We start from the raw sequence: 21,811 nt of genomic DNA, 5'->3' as shown, positions 1-21,811 counted from the left end.
TCATAGTTTAGGACTTGGTCTGTGTGTGTGGCTTTCCTGTATACCCTTGTAGTGAATTCTCCGTTCGGTGTTCTCTGTACCATCACATCTAGGAATGGGAGTTGGCTATCCTTTTCTTCTTCTCTCGTGAAGAAGTTACCATATATCAGGAGCATCTCAGAACTGACAGCCAGACTACTGCGACCCCTAGGACTCATAACAGCACACAAACCAACAGCCACGCTCAAACAACAACTCACCAGAACGAAGGACCCGATACCCAACATGAGCAAAACTAATGTAGTGTACAAAATACCATGCAAGGACTGCACAAAACACTATATAGGACAAACAGGAAGACAGCTAACAATACGCATACATGAACATCAACTAGCCACGAAACGACACGACCAGCTATCCTTAGTAGCCATACACGCAGACAACAAGCAACATGAATTCGACTGGGACAACACTACTATCATAGGGCAAGCCAGACAGAGAACAGCCAGGGAATTCCTAGAGGAATGGCATTCATCCACAAACTCCATCAACAAACACATCGACCTGGACCCAATATACCAACCACTACAGCGGACAGCTGAAACTGACAACCGGAAGCGGCAGGGACAGACCACTATAAACACTGGAGGAAACATCAAAGAAGCACTTCGCAGGAGGCTCCCAAGCACTGATGATGTCGCCTAGCCAGGGGACGAAACATTTGCAACAAAAACTTCCAGCTCGGCGAACAGAACCACAACAATATTTACTTCTACAGCAAGACACCTGTTTATTATACAGAAGAAGAAACTGCAAACAAAATCCAAGCTATCTAAGTATAGAAGACATTAGAAAGATCTGAAGACACACAGCAAAATAAAGTTTCAACTTATTATGTGGCACTCTCTGTTTTAGAGAGTTTGTACCCCTATCCCAACTCCTTAAGTTTCTACTTAACTGGCTACTTATAATTTCATTGCCATGGACTGTGGAAGTAATTTGATGAAACATTTTCAAGTTTGCCAGTATAAACTTCTCATAAATTTTAAGAGTCTAAATTCCTCAGTTCTAAAAACCTACAGATTTCTAAACTTTCCTGGTTTGGAAGATTCACAAATAAAACCCTTCTGCTGAGATGCAAAACTAACCTTGATCCCAAACTCAACCCTGGTCTCTTGTGAACCAATGTTTTTTTTAAAGAATTGCTCAATCTTAGATTCTTCTAAATTGTAAAGCAAGCCTGACCTGAATTGTTTACCCTACCTGTCATAAACAGGGCAATATAAACATATTTTCATTGATATGACAGGGACTGACTTTCTGACAAATGCTGGATTTGGTCACTGTTCTAGAAGGACTGTCTGACCTGTTTTAAAGAAGATTGCTCAGAAATAACCAATATCCATATGCCTCTGTTTGAAAACCAAATTCCAAAAAAATTCCTTTTACCACAGTATGGGTTTTTATATTGGTGCTTGCATTTTGAAGAGTATGTGATACATTATGCTATGTAGGCCAGGATAATGTCACCTACTCCTCCTTAATCGTGGGAAGCATCTATAGGAATGATAGTAATGATATACAAGTTACCTCCTTTTAAATAATTCATCCAATTGGTGTGGGAATCACTGGCAAGGCTCTCAGTGGTTTCCCCTTCCTAATTGCCTTTAAGTAGGTGTTGAGCTGCTTTCCCACATCCAGTTTGGCAGGGATTTCTGGGGCACTGACCCAGCAACAATGAAGGAACAGTGATAGGTATTTAACAGTTTGGATCGTGTGTGACAGGATCATAGCAAGGAACCAAATCAAAGGATCTTAATCAATGGACAATCCTTGCTTTGGTTCCAGCATTCAAATTGATTCTAAACTATTTCTCTACAACGTCTCAGTCCTTACAACAGATCACATAATCCACCTTTTTATAACAGGTGAGTTTTTTTTTCCAATGTCTAATCATGCCCAACAAAGTGTCATACTTGGTAAGTGAGTTAACTTGGCAGTATTTATGAGTTGAACATGCAACCTGCTATGTCATAGAGTCATACTGCATGGAAATAGCCCCTTCAGTCCAACTCATCCATGCCAACCAGGTTTCTTAAATTGAACTAGTCCTATTTGCCAGCATTTGACTCATATCCCTCAGCATGTGCCTGTTAAATAGTCTAATTGTACCCACCTCTACTACTTCTTCTGGCACCTTGTTCCATACACACTCCACCGTCTGTGCGAAGAAGGTGTCCCTTACATCCCTTTTAAATACTTCACCTCTCATCTTAAACATATGTCCTCCAGTTAGCATACGTCTCTACTACTGGTCTCTTTGTAATGTGGCAATATGGTGGAAAGGGTCCCTGCCTGTTGTTTCACTAATGGTGCAAAATAAAAACATTGTCCAATGCTTTCCTGTTGAAGGGGTGAGCAGTGGTTATTATTACAATTCAAGCATTTTCTCTGACATTCAACAGACCTGGGCTTTCCATTTACTCAGCCTTCAGCCCTAGCTTAGACAGCTATTACCTCACTCTTCACAGGTACACATGAAGGGATCCCATTTTCCACAGCATCTGCTGCTTAAGGTCCACCAAGGCAATAAGCCAAATGTTGTTGACTTTCTCACTGACATCAATTTGCAGACTTTGCGACTGCTCCAGTCACCGAATGCACTTTTCACCTCCCCATTAAGTGCGAGGATTAACCCTGCAAGAGTTAGATATTTTGTTATTTTTTAGAAGAACTTTCAGATAGAAATGAAGGAAAGACTCCTTCCAGTTATAAAACGAAGACTTACAGAAGCAATGTCACTTCAAAGTATTTATAGTATTCCATATTGTGGAAATGATTTCACCTCTTAGTGTGACTTATGGTAATTATATAAAGTTCAATCATTGAAAACTTTAATGAATTCTGTAATCCTGGTCCAGCAGTTATGAGCTGGACAATTACTTACAGCATTTCTGGAATGAATTATCCTTCTCATAAAGAGTCTGAAATATTGATAGGCCTCGGCCTGGTACCCTGCAATCAGACAGCTCAGTGCAGTACTATGCTGAGGTTAGCATTAATGATTTTTGCAATAAGAAAGTCTTAAGGTGACACTGCGCAATCATTAAAAAAACAAGTATTGCACAATATGATAGTTAATGGAGACAATTTTGGATGAAGCTAAACATTTTTCATGTATGATTGTTACTTCTGAAGAAAATGTTCACAGATTTGATGATGCAGTGTGCGCAACTAGCATTCTGTCCTTATCTTGGTCACGAAGGGGAGATCCCAGATCACTGTCAGCACCTGGGTAATTGTAAACAAAATAACTCATGATCTTCAGAAAAAAAGAGAAAAGTGGAAAACTAAAGCAAGGAAGAAGACATAGGATCAAATGATCCCATCAAAATATACTTCCATGCTGGCTATCTGAGTATTTGTAACTTTTCATCTCATGCCCAGCTTTAGAAGGACTCATGTATTTACATTGTTAAAGGAGACACAGCATTCATTCCTGATATCTGCACTAATATCCAGTTAAACACAATTATCTCATTCCAATAAATGATTTTTTTGATATGATTATCTGAATTTCGGCACTAACCTTCCCGAGGTCTGGCTTCTCCAGTCTGACACTTCAAGCCCCATAAAAGTAGATGGAAGACCTATAGGTTCTTCTACAAACTCTACAGGGCCATGTTATGGTGTGTGTGAGGTGTAAGTGGTGAGAGGTTGGAAAGTGCAAATGCACAATAAGCCCTAGGTGTCCTTGTCAATAAATCTCTGAAGGCAACCTTGCAGGAAGTGCAAGATATTAGGAAGGCTAATGGAATGATTGCAAGAGGGTTTGTGGATAGGAGTGGTGAAGTCTTGCTTCAATTGTATATAAGCTTGGTCAGACTGCACCTGGAGTACTGTGTGCAATTTTGCTCTCCTAATCTCAGTGAAGATAATATTGCAATAGAAGGAGTGCAATGAAGGTTCACCAGACCTGTTCCCAGAAGGAAAAGAGATTAGGCAACTGAGCCTGGATAATTTAGATCTTATAGAATGAGAGGTGATTTCATTGAAACTTACGCAATACATTAAGGGATTGTCAGGGTAACCTACAAATAAAGTGTTTCTTCTGGTTGCTGAGTCTAGAACCAGGCAGCAGAATTTAAAAATATAGGGATGCCACTTGGGCCCTGGATGATAAGAATTTTGTTTTGCTCCAAGGGCTGTAAACCATTAGAATTATTTGCCACGGAGGGCTGTGGAATCTCAGGTTTTGAATATGTAAGAGATTGACAGACTTCTGATTCCCACAGGGATGAGATAGGTAAAAAATAATTGAAGTGTTCGAACAGCTATGATCATACTGAATGGAGTTTAGGCTGGATAAGCTGAATGTTCCTGTCTTCCTTTAACCCAAAATGCACACATTTATTCAAAATGAGGGCAGGCAAGATAGACAGGCAGAAAATACATAGAGGGAAAAGATTGGCAGAAAGAAACAAATTCTTGCTCTAAGAGTTTGTATTCTGATAGTTCTTTTGGCGGTGATATCATGGTGTTGACTGTAGAGAAATGGAATATCCTCAATTCAGTAGCCACTCAGTTTGACGTGGGTCTATGCTAGAGTTAGAAGTTATTTATATTTAGGAGTCAATGAATGCAGAAGATGGGAAAGAAGGAGATCTGTGTTTGCTTGACAGCCTTCTAAAGATCTGGGTGCAACTTACCTCTCTGTTCTGTGACCAACTGTGGATGAAATCAAATCCAAAGGCTTTTGCCGTACAACTTTCCATCCTCTATGTACCGAGTAACAGTTTGTCTCACAAAGATATCAAATCCAGCTTCTTCAAAAATGAAATGACCTGTGCACTGCCAAAAACACCACTGCATCAATACCTAGGTATCCTGTACCTAAGATGGCACCAAGAGGCGAGGTTACAAACTTTTCATTGCACACATTCGAGAGCATGTGACAATAAAGGTTATTCTATTCTACTCCTCCGAGGTCTCCTGCAATACAGCCGTGTGCAACTTTGCATTTCTTCCCATGTTCTATGTAATCCCCACACTCTGCTCTGAGTCAGGGGGAAGAGTGGGGAGAAAATCTAACCTAGTGTTTAAACATTTGTATCTAAGATACTTTCTAAGATTTCAATATATTTTGCTAACGACAGTTTGAAGGCAGATGTCAATAGAAACATCAACAAATTATCCCAGCACAGTGTGAATAATGGTCTTATGGTAATTCAAAGGTATTTGAGGAATGTATGTCACTCCAGCTTCAATGAGTGTACACTGAAGACAAGAGCACAGGTCATGTCAAGTCAGTAAATCACTGGGTTTAATGGATGATGATAGACTTACCATCATAGTCTCTGAAGGAAGCACAGTTTATTTGTCAAAATGTTCTTTAATGCAACAAACCAAAAAATGTCTTTGGCTCTGCAATAAACCATGATAGTTTTGAAATTACCCTGTGAGGTGCTGACGTAAAACCATTTAATACATTCGGCTGACATTTCCCTCTGCCGTATTTTAGCAGGGGCATTAACTCATTTAATTTAAATTGATCATTATCCATGCTAGAATAGTAGAGAGTGGAATTTCAGATGAGTTGGTATATATTCATATATTTATATCCCATGATATTACTTTGTAGCTCTTTGACAAGCTCTTCCTTGAAATATATTGAACATTTACATTTTTATTTGTTTACAGTTAAATTAATACAATTCAGATTCGTTTCAATTTAAATCCCCATTTTGATTTAGTCCCTTTTAGTTTCATTTGCTGTCTTTAAGCCTACATGGCTCATATTTGACCTACTTTTAATCTCCACAATGCTTGTAAATTTTGGTGTAACAGTTGCTGGTTTGGATGCAAAATAGCCTGTCTGACATAGCCTATATCAGATACCGCTTTGGGGAGGGAAATATACCGAGTGGAAAGGTCAATGATTTTAACAATAACGTGGTCACTTTCAACACTAATAATTCAAATAAACACCTCACTTAACCTTATACAACTGACAATGCTTGAACAGAATACAGATCTCACTCTAAAGTCATTGGGGATCAGTAATCCAGAGGTACAGGCCAAGGTTCAGGGGGCTTAGCTTCAATTCTCACCACAGCAGCTAACTGGGATTCAAATTCAGTAACTAAATCTGGGAACTGTAAAAGGTCTCAGTGATGGTGACCCTGAAACCAGTGCCTTTTGTCATTAAAAACCTATCTGGTTATTTGGTTCAATAATATCCTTCCAAGAAGAAAATCTGCTATCCTTACATGTGATTCCAGACCTACAACAATGCTTTTAACTTTCAACTGGCTTCTAATAACCATTCAGCTTCAGGCATATTTAGCATTAGGCAACAAATCTTAGCTTTCCAGTGATGCCTATTGTATAAGGTAGAGGGAGTTCATGTTCTTTACATTCAGTTTCACCTAATGTGCTGAAATCATGCACAGTCTCTAGGTAGAGACAGTGAGTTCCGCACAAACCTTTGCAGGGAGAAATGTATTCTGTATAGCTCCCAAGAGTCCCAACAATTATGCCTGACAAGTAACGTCGTTTTATTATTGCTATCATGCAATAAACCATCTTGTTAACTAGATATAGTGCTTCTTCCATAAAGACTGTATGGTGGTGTATCCTTTATCACTGATAATAGACAGCACTTGGATAAAGTATGGAAAAAGGATGATTGGTAGCAGCAAATGACCTCAAACAGCCTTTTACTCTGAGCCATACAATGCCAGAGGTGGAAGACATCATCAGGAAGCCAATAGAAACAATCAGAGTAACAACGACATAGTGGATAGTGGCGCAGATTTGAATTCCTTGCAGTGACTCCCAATGTGAATAGAAGAACCAAAAAATTTGAAGATGAGTGAATCTACCACTTTAAAAGCATCACTGCTTTAAGAATATACAATCAGTCAGCACCTGTAATACAGTTATTGCCAGGGAGAAACTATAGCAACCATGGAAGCAGCAGCAGGGCAAGATCAGCACTCCAAAAGCAAAGCTTCACCAAGAAGGTGGTATAAAGCACAGGGGGAAGAATCGGGTGGGCTCGGAAAAGAGAGAAAAAACACCCACATTCAGAAAAAGACAAGAGGCCTAAGTGAAGGGAGCAAGAGAAGAATGGGACTTTCTCAAGCCAGGAGTAAAGTTAAATATTTCTAAGGAAAAAGGTGATAAATCTACAACTACAACACAAACATCAGGAGACATAACTTACTGATAAAGGAGAGTTGTTATCTCCCACAACAAGCACAATCAGCATCAAGATTAGGCTCCACGAACATTGCAACAGACATTGAAATGGCCAGAACTAAAATTTAAGCTGGGTGCTGCAGAGTTCGAGTTTATTTAGGCTGGAAACAGCAAGTTTAGAAAGTCTCAAGAAGGAGAGCAGCAGGAGAATAAAAATCAGGAGAAATAGGACATTTGAAAGGATTACAATCCAGGAATTAAACCACTATTTTGGTGGGAACATTTAAAAGGGCCCAGAGGTAAAGAATTTTATTTAAAAATTTGTGCAGAGTAAGTGCACTTCAGACATAATGGGAGAAAAAGGAAGAAACGTACTGAGGGCACTTTGGTGGCACGGGTGACAACTGTACATTATTAGATACTTGTCTAGAAATGTCTCAGTTTCAAGCAGACGTCTGGTTGCTTGTCTGTCTGTGTAGCCCTGAATGTAACTGTGCCAGCATGATGTCTAACATCATGGCCACACAGGATGTAGCATGGATCAGTGTCTGTTTTGTGAACCTGCAGCTGTATGTAGAAGCAAGATATATACCGTCAATATAGCCTACTGAGGCCAATGCCCCTCCATCCTACAACATCCCTATAAACAACTGGGTGGCAGACAGGCAACAAAGAGAAGGAATAAATAGGTCTTTTTCTGAATGGCAGGCAATGAGATGTGAGGTACCGCAGAGGTCAGTGCTTGGACATCAGTTCTTCACAGCATTTATTGATGATTTAGATTCGGGAACTAAACGTAATATCTCCAAGTTTTCAGACAGCACAAAGCTGGGTGGAAGAGTGAACAGTGAGGAGAATGCAGAGGTGCTTCATTTGTGCTGGTTGAGTGAATGGGCAAATGCATGGCAGATGAAGAATAATGTGGCTAAATGTGACCCACTTTGGTAGAAAAAAACAGTGAGACAGTTTATTACCTGAATGGTGATAAATTGGGAAAGAGGGAGTTACAATGAGCTCTAGGATTCCATGTACACTAATCACTGAGGGTAAGCAGGTAGCCGCAATAGAAAGTGAAGCTGGTAAATGGTATGTTGGCCTTCATAGCAAGAGGGGCCAAGTACATGAGCAGGGATGTCTTGCTGCAAATATACAAGGCCTTGGTGAGATCAAACCTGGAGTAATGTATGCAGTTTTGGTCTCAGTATCTGAGGATGGATGTTCTGGCTATGAAGGGAGTGCAATGAAGGTTTCCAAGGCTGATTCTTGGAAATGGCAGGAATGGCAAATGAAAAAGAACTATATTGACTAGGGTTCAGAAAAATTAGGAGAATTCATAGGATACTATAAAATTCTAACAAGACTAGTCAAAGTAAATGTAAGAAGATGTTCCTAATGACCAGAGTGTGGTGGGGGTGGGGTCCAGAACCTGGAGGTCACATATTTGGGGTAGGCTATTTAAGACTGAGATGAGGTGAAATTTCTTCACTCAGGGAGTGGCAAATCTGTGGAATTCTCTGCTACAGAAAGTGATTGAGGCCAAAACATTGCATGATTTCAGGAAGGGATTAGATATAATGCTTAGAGTTAAAGGGATCAAAGTGGGTGGGGAGAAAATGGGAACAGGCTACTGAGTTGGATGACGAGCCATGATCATATTGAATGGCAGAATGGGCTTGAATAGATTATTCATCTAGCCATGCTCCTATTTTCTATGTTTGTGTTTCTCTGGATTCTGTGTCCAGAAGTGGTGTTGCCAATGATGTGGTCAGTCATGTCTAATGAGGGACGTACACAGCAAACTGGGGACCATTGCAAATTATGGACCCCACAGTGTGTCCTGTATAGTGGCTCAGTCTGTGTGTAATGTTATTTCCTTTTAAATGTCCTTCTCCAAAGGTCTTGCAGCCCCCTCCCACACAGATCAAGTCATTTACCCTACCCATTCTGATGTGGTCACAGTCATTTCCTTCACCATTGCTCACTTTTCATTTCCAGCACAATGTTCTTTGACCAATGGCTTCCAGCTTGAACCACAACATGACAGTGAGATCTTTATCCGAATCCTGGTTAGGTGTTACATGTCCCCTAAACTTTCATAACACCCCAGGATCTACCCAACCCATTAATATACCATTTAGCAGCCTGTCCACCCTCTCCTGACCCAGCCCATGGCACGAGTTGATCATGCCAAGTAGGGTCATTCTCTGCCCACCCCTTGAAGCCAGGGTGTTCCCTGATATGGATGAAACCTCCTTCCCATTATCCCATTTCCTTACTTGCTTTACCATACCCCTCCTTACAGGTACCTTGCCCCTCCCCTCATTTCATAATCGTCATTCTCTCTTCCCACAGCCTGCTTCCCCCAATCCCAAAGAATAGATTCCCAAGTCTCCTTCTCACAGCAACCCTTATACCCGCCCCACCCCCCCAGCATCCCCCTCCCCTTGTTTCTCTGGATAGACCAAATGGACTAACTTTGGCCCACCTTCCTGAATGTTAACCAGATAGTCAAACACGACAAGTGCCCTGACCTATGACTGATACCTGTACATCTTCCCAATGGTATTGGCCCTATCCCCTTGGTCTTGCTGCTATGGACCCACAATACTGACTGAGACCCATTCTCTGGCCTGGAGATGCACAGATCCCTAACCAAGAATATCCCAACTGATTGCCTGACCTTGGCCACACCCCTTGGGCTGGTATCAGAGGCTGTCCTTAACTCACTGCTAGGCCCCCCTGAGTGTGGAGTGCCTCCTTGGATTTTGGGGAAGACTATTTTCTTAAGGTGTTGAAAGGTAGCTGTCTGTTTTTCACACACACAGTATATTTACCATGTAGGCTGCTAGCATGTGGGGTAGGTGTGAGATTGATGTAGCTCACTGCCATACAGCAAGATATTTGTACTCTTGACTGAGGATTACTGATCCAAAAGGCAAGCTGCTTGGTTTTATAATTGTTCTAATTAGCATGGCACAGAAAGGAATGATATGGGCTCAAAATGAGCAGCTCTGAAATGCAGCTTGGTCCAATTCATGAGCTGGGTGCCCATCCCCATGCACAATGTGACCATGCAGCAGCCTTTCAACTCTACCTGTTGGGGTGTACCCAAACACAACAGGCCCATCATATTATGTGCTGACCTAACACAGCCCAACTAAACTGTAGCTATAAAACCCAGCCTTTGTCTACAGTCAACAAGCTTTTAGCCAAATTGTACAAAAGTGGACTTTTTTTAACCAAACAATGCCAACAGTAGGTTCTGGTGGGTGCCATTAGATGAACAATCAAACCTGCTTACTACGTTTATCACTGCAATTGAGAGATTTTGTTTCAACGCACTGTTGTTCAGGAGTGCCTCAGATCCAGAAATCATTCAATGTTCAATATATTACAAGGTTTGTAACAGGCCTTATTGATATGAATGCCTTATTGATACAGTGATGGTTGATGTACACCACCAGGCAGTTCACACAGTTTTAAAAAGCCGACAAACAAAAGGGCTAACCCTCAGCAGAAAGTGTGAATTTTCCAAGGAATATATTCATTTCATGGGACATAAGACCATAAGACCATAAGACATAGGAGCGGAAGTAAGGCCATTCGGCCCATCGAGTCCACTCCGCCATTCAATCATGGCTGATGGGCATTTCAACTCCACTTACCCGCATTCTCCCCGTAGCCCTTAATTCCTTGTGACATCACGAATTTATCAATTTCTGCCTTGAAGACATTTAGCGTCCCAGCCTCCACTGCACTCTGTGGGAATGAATTCCACAGGCCCACCACTCTCTGGCTGAAGAAATGTCTCCACATTTCTGTTCTGAATTTACCCCCTCTAATTCTAAGGCTGTGTCCAAGAGTCCTAGTCTCCTCGCCTAACAGAAACAAGTTCCTAGCGTCCACCCTCTCCAAGCCATGTATTATCTTGTAAGTTTCTATTAGATCTCCTCTTAATCTTCTAAACTCCAATGAATACAATCCCAGGATCCTCAGCCGTTCCTCATATGTTAGACCTACCATTCCAGGGATCATCCGTGTGAATCTCCGCTGGATACGCTCCAGTGCCAGTATGTCCTTCCTGAGGTGTGGGGACCAAAACTGGACACAGTACTCCAAATGGGGCCTAACCAGAGCTTTATAAAGTCTCAGTAGCACAACAGTGCTTTTATATTCCAACCCTCTTGAGATAATTGACAACATTGCATTCGCTTTCTTAATCACGGACTCAACCTGCATGTTTACCTTTAGAGAATCCTCGACTAGCACTCCCAAATCCCTTTGTACTTTGGCTTTACGAATTTTCTCACCGTTTAGAAAGTAATCCATGCTTCTATTCTTTTTTCCAAAGTGCAAGACCTCGGATTTGCTCACATTGAATTCCATCAGCCATTTCCTGGACCACTCCTCCAAACTGTCTAGATCCTTCTGCAGCCTCCCCACTTCCTCAGTACTACCTGCCTGTCCACCTAACTTCGTATCATCGGCAAACTTCGCTAGAATGCCCCCAGTCCCTTCATCCAGGTCATTAATATATAATGTGAACAGCTGTGGCCCCAACACTGAACCCTGCGGGACGCCGCTTGTCACTGGCTGCCATTCCGAAAAAGAACCTTTTATTCCAACTCTCTACCTTCTGTCAGACAGCCAATCCTCAATCCATACCAGTAGCTCACCTCGAACACCATGGGCCCTCACCTTGCTCAGCAGCCTCCCGTGTGGCACCTTATCAAAGGCCTTTTGGAAGTCTAGGTAGACCACATCCACTGGGTTTCCCCAGTCTAACCTACTTGTCACCTCTTCAAAGAACTCCAACAGGTTTGTCAGGCACGACCTCCCCTTACTAAATCCATGTTGACTAGTTCTAATCCGACCCTGCTCTTCCAAGAATTTAGAAACCTCATCCTTAATGATGTATTCTAGAATTTTACCAACAACTGAGGTTAGGCTAATTGGCCTATAATTTTCCATCTTTTGCCTTGATCCTTTCTTGAACAAGGGGGTTACAACAGCGATCTTCCAATCATCCGGGACTTTCCCTGACTCCAGTGACTTTTGAAAGATCTCAACCAACGCCTCCGCTATTTCCTCAGCCACCTCCTCAGCACTCTAGGATGTAACCCATCAGGGCCAGGAGATTTATCAATTTTAAGACTTTTTAGCTTTTCTAGCACTTTTGTAATGGCAACCATACTCAACTCAGCCCCCTGACTCCCTTTAATTGTTGGGATATTACTCATGTCTTCCACTGTGAAGACTGACGCAAAGTACTTATTAAGTTCTCCTGCTATTTCTTTATCTCCCATCACTAGGCTTCCAGCATCAGTTTGAAGTGGCCCAATGTCTTCTCTTGCCTGTCGTTTGTTTCTTATGTATTGAAAGAAACTTTTACTATCATTTCTAATATTACTGGCTAGCCTACCTTCATATTTGATCCTCTCCTTCCTTATTTCTATCTTTGTTATCCTCTGTTTGTTTTTGTAGCCTTCCCAATCTTCTGATTTCCCAGTGCTCTTGGCCACTTTATAGGCTCTCTCTTTCTCTTTGATAGATTTCCTGACTTCCTTTGTCAGCCATGGCTGTCTAATCCCTCCCCGGATAATCTTTCTCTTCTTGGGGATGAACCTCTGTACAGTGTCCTCAATTATACCCACAAACTACTGCCATTTTTGCTCTACTGTCTTCCCTGCTAGGCTCTGCTTCCAGTCTATTTTCGTCAGTTCCTCTCTCATGCCCTCATAATTTCCTTTATTTAACTGTAACACCATTACATCCGATTTTGCCTTCTCTCTTTCAAACTGCAGACTGAACTCTACCATATTATGATCGTTGCTTCCTAAGTGTTCCCTTACTTTAAGATTTTTTATAAAGTCTGGTTCATTACATAGCACTAGGTCCAGAATAGCCTGCTCCCTTGTGGGCTCCATGACAAGCTGTTCCAAAAAGCCATCCTGTAAGCATTCCATGAATTCCCTTTCTTTGGATCCACTGGCAACATTATTTACCCAGTCCACCTGCATATTGAAGTCTCCCATGATCACTGTGACCTTGCCTTTCTGACATGCCTTCTCTATTTCCCGGTACATGTTGCGCCCCTGGTCCTGACCACTGTTAGGAGATCTGTACATAACTCCCACTATGGTTTTTTTGCCTTTGTGGTTCCTCAATTCCACCCACACAGACTCCACATCATCCAACGCTATGTCATTCAGCACCATTGATTTAATTTTGTTCTTAACTAACAAGGCAACCCCGTCCCCTCTGCCCACCTCCCTGTCTTTTCGATAAGTTGAAAACCCTTGAATGTTTAACTGCCAGTCCTGACCCCCCTGTAACCACGTCTCTGTGATGCCTACCACATCATAATCATTCACGATGATCTGTGCCATTAGTTCGTCTGCTTTGTTATGAATGCTACGAGCATTCAGGTAAAGTGCCTTAATGCTAACTTTCTTATCATTAGAGATATTGGAAGTCATAAGATGTCCTAAGTTATCCTTCCTTTTTGCTGCATTCCCAGTCTGTCTCAAGTTTAAATTTGCCTGTACATATGCTATCCTGCCGCTTATCTTTCCATTTAACTCCATACTCCCTGTCGCTTTCACTTTCCCTTCCCCCCAACTCAGAAGTTTAAAGTCCTACTGACCACCCTATTTATCCTCTTCGCTAGAACATTGGTACCTGATCGGTTCAGGTGGAGACCGTCCCAACGGTACAGATCCCCCCGGTTCCAAAACTGATGCCAATGCCCCATGAAGTGGAACATATTGTTGACAAAGATGGGATAAAGTCAGTCTGACAGAAAACACTGGTATGGAGTTTCCCACTCCAAAATCAACCTGCAGAGATGTCTCGGCATGGTGAACAAGTTGTTGAAATCTTTACCTTATTAGGCCTAGGATGGTGTATTTTAGCTCTGAAAGGAGGTTAGATAACCCCAGGTTGTTTTCTTTGGAGCAGAGAAGTTTGAGGGGAGACCTGATCAAGGCTTTTAAGATTATGAGAGGCATGGACCGGGTGAATAGAAAGCAGCTGTTCCCCATAATTGTAGGATCAATAACAAGGGGGCATAACTTTAAAGTGAAAAGGTGGAGGTTCAAAGGGGATTTAGGGGAAGATACATTTACCCAGGGGATGGTGGGATTCTGCAATGCACTACCTGGGGGGGTTGTTGAAGTGGGAAAACGCACTACCTTTAAAAATAAATTAGATAAGCACTTGAAATGTCAGGGGCCTAGTGCTGGAAAGTGAGACGAGTTAGGTAGTTGTGAACCTTTGGTGATATAGACTCAATGGGCTAAAGTGCCTCTTCTGTACTCTATGATTCTATGATGACTCAAGCAGACACATCATGAGGATGTTTTGCAAAAGGTCAAGAACACACTAATGTCCACAGATATCCTGTCCCACTATAATCTCTCCTTTCTAACTATCACAGTTGCAGATTTTTCTACTATGGACACAGTACTCTTCCAGGAACAATTAGATTATTGTCTGAAAATAGTGTATGATGCTTCCAGAGCATTGTCAAATAGGGAGATATGTTATGCAGATATAGAGTAATAGGCTTTCTTGGTCATATGAGAGAACAAGAGATTTTCAAACTATATTTGTGGTCTGAAAATGCTCATAGAGTTGGACCCGCTGGTTTTCCTATTACATGAGACAGAATTGACAAGAATGCCTCAAAATATACAAAGCTTCTCTCTCCAGACTATAAAATTTGTTCAAAAGAAGTTGCAAACAGTTGTGGATGTGCTGTCCAGAAAAACAATTGACAGGAATACAACGAATGATGTGGAGTTTTTTGGTGGGATTGAATCTTTTACTCAGGTTGTCATGATATAGTACAAACCAACAACTGAAAACTGACTCAGTCAAGTATGACAGTGTACAGCGCACACTGTATAACTTTACATAAAATCCTATATGGCACATCTTGCACATATTCAAATATTGTATCAAACAGAGCACTCAGGTTGGACATAAATTTCTCGGAAAGCTTTTGGAAATCCAAGTTGTAAAATATTTACTTCACTTTTTCCTTTCAAGAGATTAGTTCGTAAATAAATATTGACTACAGGAACATTAAAATCTAGGCACTAGAACTCATTCAACCATACAAAAACTCAACAGCATACCAATTCAGCCACTCTGCTTTTCCAGCAGATTGTCTGGAACAATGCCATTTGTTATTGCTTCAGCATGCTTTGTAATCTCTTGATTTATGCATACACTACAGGAATGATTGGTTTTGACAGAGTACATCTGTGTATATAAACCACAAACACAACAATACTCTGTATAATTGTTGCATTGGATGAGTCCTTTATGCCAACTAAAGTGAATGTATACCAACATTTAAAAACAACTTGATAGGAGTTATCATGTGTGCTTAGCATCAAATACATTATAAAATGCATTGATCTAAGTGTATATATAAAACATTATCATGCTGAAATTCCATTGTGCTTTCAATACATATCCATGTTATTCCATGTCCCATGGCACTGCTCATGGCAGCTGTTGCAACTGGTACAGGAGGACTATGCTGGTAATCATTCCATGGGTCATACAAATAGTATAAACATTTTGATTCAATCACTCCAATGACCTATTTTCCTCTTTTTAACTACCATCCAGAATAAAATAATCCTGCACTAGACTTCTTTAATTAATGGAGGCTTGTGGGCCAAAGAGGCTGAGGGATAAATGGAAGGGGGTTGGGGATGGGGGGAAGGTAGGTCAGAGTGCGATGGGTAGATGGACCTTGGGACCCTCCAACCACACGGGATCAATGTGGATTTCACAAGTTTCCTCAATCCCTGCGCACCCCCTCCCCCAACCTTATCCCAGATCCAAACTTCCAACTCGGCACCACCCTCTTGACCTGTCCTACCTGTCCATCTTCCTTCCGACCTATCCGCTCCACCCTCCTCTCCGACCTATCACCTTCACCCTCCCACCTTCATTTACCTACCACACTCTCAGCTACCTTCCCCCCAGCCCCAACCCCCCCCCCTTCACCTTCCACCACCACCACCATTTATTTTTCAGGACCCTTGGCCCACAGGCTTCATTCCTGATGAAGACCTTATGCTTGAAGCATTGATTTTCCTGCTGCTTGGATGCTGCCTGACCGGCTGTGCTTTTCCAGCACCACACTCTTGACTCTAATCTCCAGCATCTGCAGTCCTCACTTTCTCCTTCTTTAATTAGTTAGTCTATTTGTTATAAAACAAAACATGCGGCAAAACTGGATAGCATCCGAATTATAATCTAGAATGAGACCCTATTTTCATGCCAAAACCAACATACTCACGTAAAACAAAAGAGATTTATTTTAAGAAAAAAGAAAGGCTGAAGAAAATAAATCAATTTTATTCGGCAATGGTCTGAAAACAAACGATAGAATTTCATGAATGATCATAGTCCACTGTGTTTCTTGTTGATAACATTAAATTGTTGACAGCCATAGACCAATGGAAAATCAGCCAAACACTGCTTCAATACAGATGGAAATTAAACTGGATCCAGAGAATGGTCACAGTTCAGCTTTTCAGGGTTTGCAAATGTAATCAACATAGTGAAATGTGGAATGTTTAGCAGATTCTCAAATACATTGATCAAAAGAAAGAGAGAGAGATAGTGGAGGATTTTCCTTCTTCCTAGACATTCCCAAGTTCATGAAAACAAAACCCAAGTCTGGAAAGGTTTGCTAGCAACCGTCAGAACAGAGGCCTACAGGTCTCTTTCAAAGTTAGGCTTTTCAGTGATTATGTAATAAACCCCATCTTTTATCTCCTTAAAAGCTTTGCTAGGCTATTTTTCAAATTTATTTGAGTTTCTGTAATCAGCAAGTGGATTATAGTCCACATTGAATGATTAAACTCACTTCCAAGGAACTACATGTTCCCACCTAACCCTTGGATTTGAATCCTTTTAAATTCAGTTTCAATACAGTACATAACAATAGATAGCTCAGACAATATACTGCTTTGTGTTCAAGTACATTCATGACCTTGCTCCTTCCCATTTCGGTAACCTCAGCCAGCTCTATAACCCGCTGAGCTCCTCCAATTCTACTCTCTTGCTCAGGCTGAATTTTATTGCTCCACCTTCAATGAACATGTCTTCAGCTACGTTGGTTTGGAGCTCAAGAATCTCCCCACTAAACCTCTCCACATCTTTTCCCCCTCAGGATATTCCACAGGCCTACCTCTTTGAAGAGGTTTAGGCCATCTGCCCCAATAGGTCCTTATGTGACTTCATGACAAATTTAGGATGCATGATTAGTAAGTTTGCAGATGACACCAAAATTGTTAGTGTAGTGGGCAGTGAAGGTTTCCTCAGAACACAAGGGGACCTTGATCAGATGGACCAGTGGGCTGAGGAGTGCTATATAGAGTTTTAGATAAATGTGAGGTGTTGCATTTTGGCAAGGCAAATCAGGGCAGGACTTATAGTTAAGGGTAGGGCCCTGCGGAGTGTTGCCCAACAAAGAGACCTTGGAGTCCACATGCATAGTTCCTTGAAAGTGGAGTCGCAGCTAGACAGGATGGTGAAGAAAGCGTTTGGTATGCTTGCCTTCTTTAGTCAGAACATTGAGTATAGGCGTTGGGGGGTCATGTTGCAGCTGTAAAGGACATTGGTTAAGCCACTTTTGGAATATTGCATTTAATTCTGGTCTCCCTGCTGTAGAAAAGATGTTTTTAAACTTGAAAGGGTTCAGAAAAATTTGATTAGATAAGATTAGATTAGATTCCCTACAGTGTGGAAACAGGCCTTTCAGCCCAACAAGTCCACACCAACCCTCCGAAGAGCAACCCACCCAGACCCATTTTCCTACATTCACCCCTGACTAATGCACCTAACACTACGGGCAATTTAGCATGGCCAATTCACCTGACCTGCACATCTTTAGATTGTGGGAGGAAACTGGAGCACCCAGAAGAAACCCACGCAGACACGGGGAGAATGTGCAAACTCCACACAGTCAGTTGCCCGATGCTGCCAGGATTGGAGAGTTTGGGCTACAGGGAGAGACTGAATATGCTGGGAATTTTTTCCCTGAAACGTCAGAGGCTGAGGGTTAGCCTTATTGAGATTTATAAAATTATGAGGGGCAATAATAGGGTGAATAGCCAAGATCTTTTTCCCAGGGTAGGTGAGTCCAAAACTAGAGGCACAGGTGTATAGTGAGAAGGGAAAGATTTAAAAGGGACCTGAGGGGTAATGATTTCATGCAAAGAGTGGTGCGTGTATGCAACCAGCTGCCAGAGGAAGTGGTGGCGGTGGATACAACTACAATTTTTAAAAGGCACCTGGATAGGGTGCATGAATAGGAAGGGTTTGGAGGGACATGGACGAAGTACTGGCAAACTACATCAATTTAGGATCAAAAACAGAAGTTGCTGGAAAAGCTCAATAGGTCTGGCAACATCTGTGACCAGAAATCAGAGTTAATGTTTCGGGTACAGTGACCTTTCCTCCAAAGGATTTAGGGTATCTGGTTGGCATGGACGAGTTGGATCGAAGGTTCTGTCCTTTTTAACTCTATGACTTTCTAACTCTTAATTACTGAGTTCAACTATGTTTTAGAAATAAAAGTTGGAGCTGCAAGGACAGGAATACTATATTGTGAGCATCGCTCCTCTATCTGACCATTGATGTCTCTACCAGATCGTGAATGTCTATTCCTCCATCAGACTGTGAGAAGAAATCCTGAGCAAAGACGCATTTGCAGAAGGTTGTTAGTGATTACACAGCTCAGGGATGACACCCTGTATGTTCTCTTCCAGAATACCTGGGCACAGCAGCGTTCATTCTGGAGAACATCCTGAGGCTGCCCCTGCCAGTGACCACGAGGTTGCTACTGCGCTGACCCATGTACCTGAACTTGCCAATGCCCCCTCCTTACCTGCCTCCTGGGTGGACAAGGTCCATGAACTTGCTGCTCTAAAGGACAGCTCTGCCAGTACCTATTACAAAGCTGCCACTGAACATCCTTCTCAGCTTCCTCACCAGTAAATCCCTGTTAGGACCACAACACCATCAAGAAGTGCTCAAGCCAGATAAAAGTGCTCAAGGCCATCTCACCTGCAGGATAAACATAGTGCCTGCACTGGACACTGCGACCAAAGGAGAAAAAGTACTGACTCTACATGAAATTTCAACTGCTGTCCTTTACTAACTACCAAGTCCCCATGCTTGATGGACTCATCATTAATTCTAGACCAGTCCAGATGGCATAATTTTTTATTGGATCCTTAATGACGAGGACTCAAGTACAGGATTTAAGGACCATAAGACCATGCATAGGAACAGAAATAGGCCATTCAGACCATCAAGTCTACTCCACCATGCAATGAGATCATGGTTGATTTGATAATCCTCAACTCCATTTTCCTGCCTTTTCCCCATAACCCGTAATTCCTTGACTGAATAAAAATCTGTTATCCCTTTTCTGAATATATTTAGCACCAAGCCTTGGTAGCCTTCTGCCGTAAAGAATTCCACAGATTCGCTAGCCTCGGTGAGAAGAAATTCCTCACCCTCTCTGTTTTAATGTGTGATCCATTATTCTGAGATAGTGCTCTCTGGTCCTAGACTCTCTCACAAGAGGCCTTAGAACATAGAACATAGAACAATACAGCACAGAACAGGCCCTTCGGCCCACGATGTTGTGCCGAACATTTGTCCTAGCTTAAGCACCCATCCATGTACCTATCCAATTGCCGCTTAAAGGTCACCAAAGATTCTGACTCTACCACTCCCACAGGCTGCGCATTCCATGCCACCACCCCTGACATCTCCCCTATTCCTTCCACCCTTGTTGCAATTATATTGATCCACAGTCAGACTGCACCTGGAGTATTGTACACAGTTTTGATCTCTTTACCTAAGGAAAGATATACTTGCCAGGGAGGGATTGCAACAAGGGTTCATGATACTGATTCCTAGACTGGTGGTTTTGTCCTGTGAGGACAGATCAAAAATAAAAGATTACTTTCACTCAAGTTTAGAGAAACAAGATCTGATTTCATCATCGCATCCAAAATCTTCACTGAGATTGACAGGGAAAATGTAGGAAATGATATTTCGCCTGGCAGTGGGTACTATAATCAAGGGACATTGATTAAGATGCAGGTTAAGGGGCAGGCTATTGTGAGACTGAGATGAGAGGGGTCTCTTCAATCAGAAGGTGGTGAACCCTTGGAATTTCCTGACTGTGGAAGCTCAGTCATTGCATCTACTCAAGACAGAGATTAATGGATTTTGAGATAGATGTATCAGGAATATTGGGTTAATGGGGGAAAAGTAGCCTTGAGGTAGAAAATCAGCTATGATGAGTTGAATGGAGGCCAAATGATCTACTCCTGCTCCTATTGCATGGGTTTCTCTTAACTAGATGGACATTGCCTATTTTTTTAAAAAAAGAGCAACATTCCCCTCACAGGCTCCAAACAACACTGAAAAAATACAGTCCTATTGTGAAATGACAATGGTCCATTCTGATTCCACCCCATGTGATTTTACAGTCTCTACACACTCCACCTCCAACTCCAGCTCCATTGCCATCTCTCTAGAAAGAGTAAAGTCCCAGAGGGAAAGATATGAGTTTTGTATGACATTGGAAATGCTGGTGATAGCCAAACTGGCACCAACTTTTCATCTCTCCTATTCGTTTTATTCATTTCAATGGAAATAAAAGGTTATGAAAACTGATAATAAAACAAAACTGATCACAGTGAAATCCCAGAAATGCCAAGTTTTAGATTTAGATTTATACTTTATTGTCATGCGTACTCAAGCACAAAAGTGCTGGAGTACAGCGAAAAGCTCAATGCCATCACACACGGCACCATCTTAGGTACAAGTACCTCAAAACAAAAACTTAAGAACAAGGTAGAAAGAAATAAGGAGCAAACTTAGAAGCTAAACATTACAGTCACTCTTACTAAAGTGCAAAAAGAAAAAATAAAGTTAAAAATTAAATATTATAGTCACTTTTAGTATTAGGTCAAAAAAAATGAAGAAGTAAAGCTAAAAGTTCAAACATTGCAGTCTTTCTTAAGTGTTTAGTTATGCTGGGACCACACTTCCGACAAGGGCTTGATCTCCTCTGCTTTAGCACACTTTCCCCGTGCTGGCTCTATCTCCCCTGCTCTTGTCATTGCTGCAGATGTCAGGGGAATCTCTTTCAATGCACTGGGCTTGGCCCTGGGATCTCAGATCGCCAAAGCCCCAATCCAGGCTGTCAACCGCTGCCACGTACCGGGTCACCAAAGCCCCTCTCCAAGCACTGTGTGTGCTGGGCCTAAGCTTCACCCCTTGTCTACGCCCTGGGCCTTGGCCTCACCTTCGGTCCACAGTGTAGTCTTCATCCTGTGTGCTGGGCAACAGAAACTCACCAAGGGGTCCCAGGTCAGGTCTCCAGCCACTGCCTCGCACTGAACACCTAAACTAAAAAAAGAAAAAAATATAAGCAAGAACAGAAGAGAAAAGAGAAGGAAGAAGCAGAGCTGATGAGTGGGTGAGCTTGCTCCACGGCCATCTTGAGTGCTGTGTGAAGTAAAATAAAGCAACCAGTTGTCATCCGTTTCAGCAACACTTCTGCAAAACCAGA

This window comes from Chiloscyllium plagiosum, unplaced genomic scaffold (assembly GCF_037043375.1).
Source record: "Chiloscyllium plagiosum isolate Xiang-an unplaced genomic scaffold, Cpla_swu_hap1 HiC_scaffold_1, whole genome shotgun sequence".
NCBI lineage: Eukaryota > Metazoa > Chordata > Chondrichthyes > Orectolobiformes > Hemiscylliidae > Chiloscyllium > Chiloscyllium plagiosum.
Note: the sequence above shows the minus strand (reverse complement) of the source record.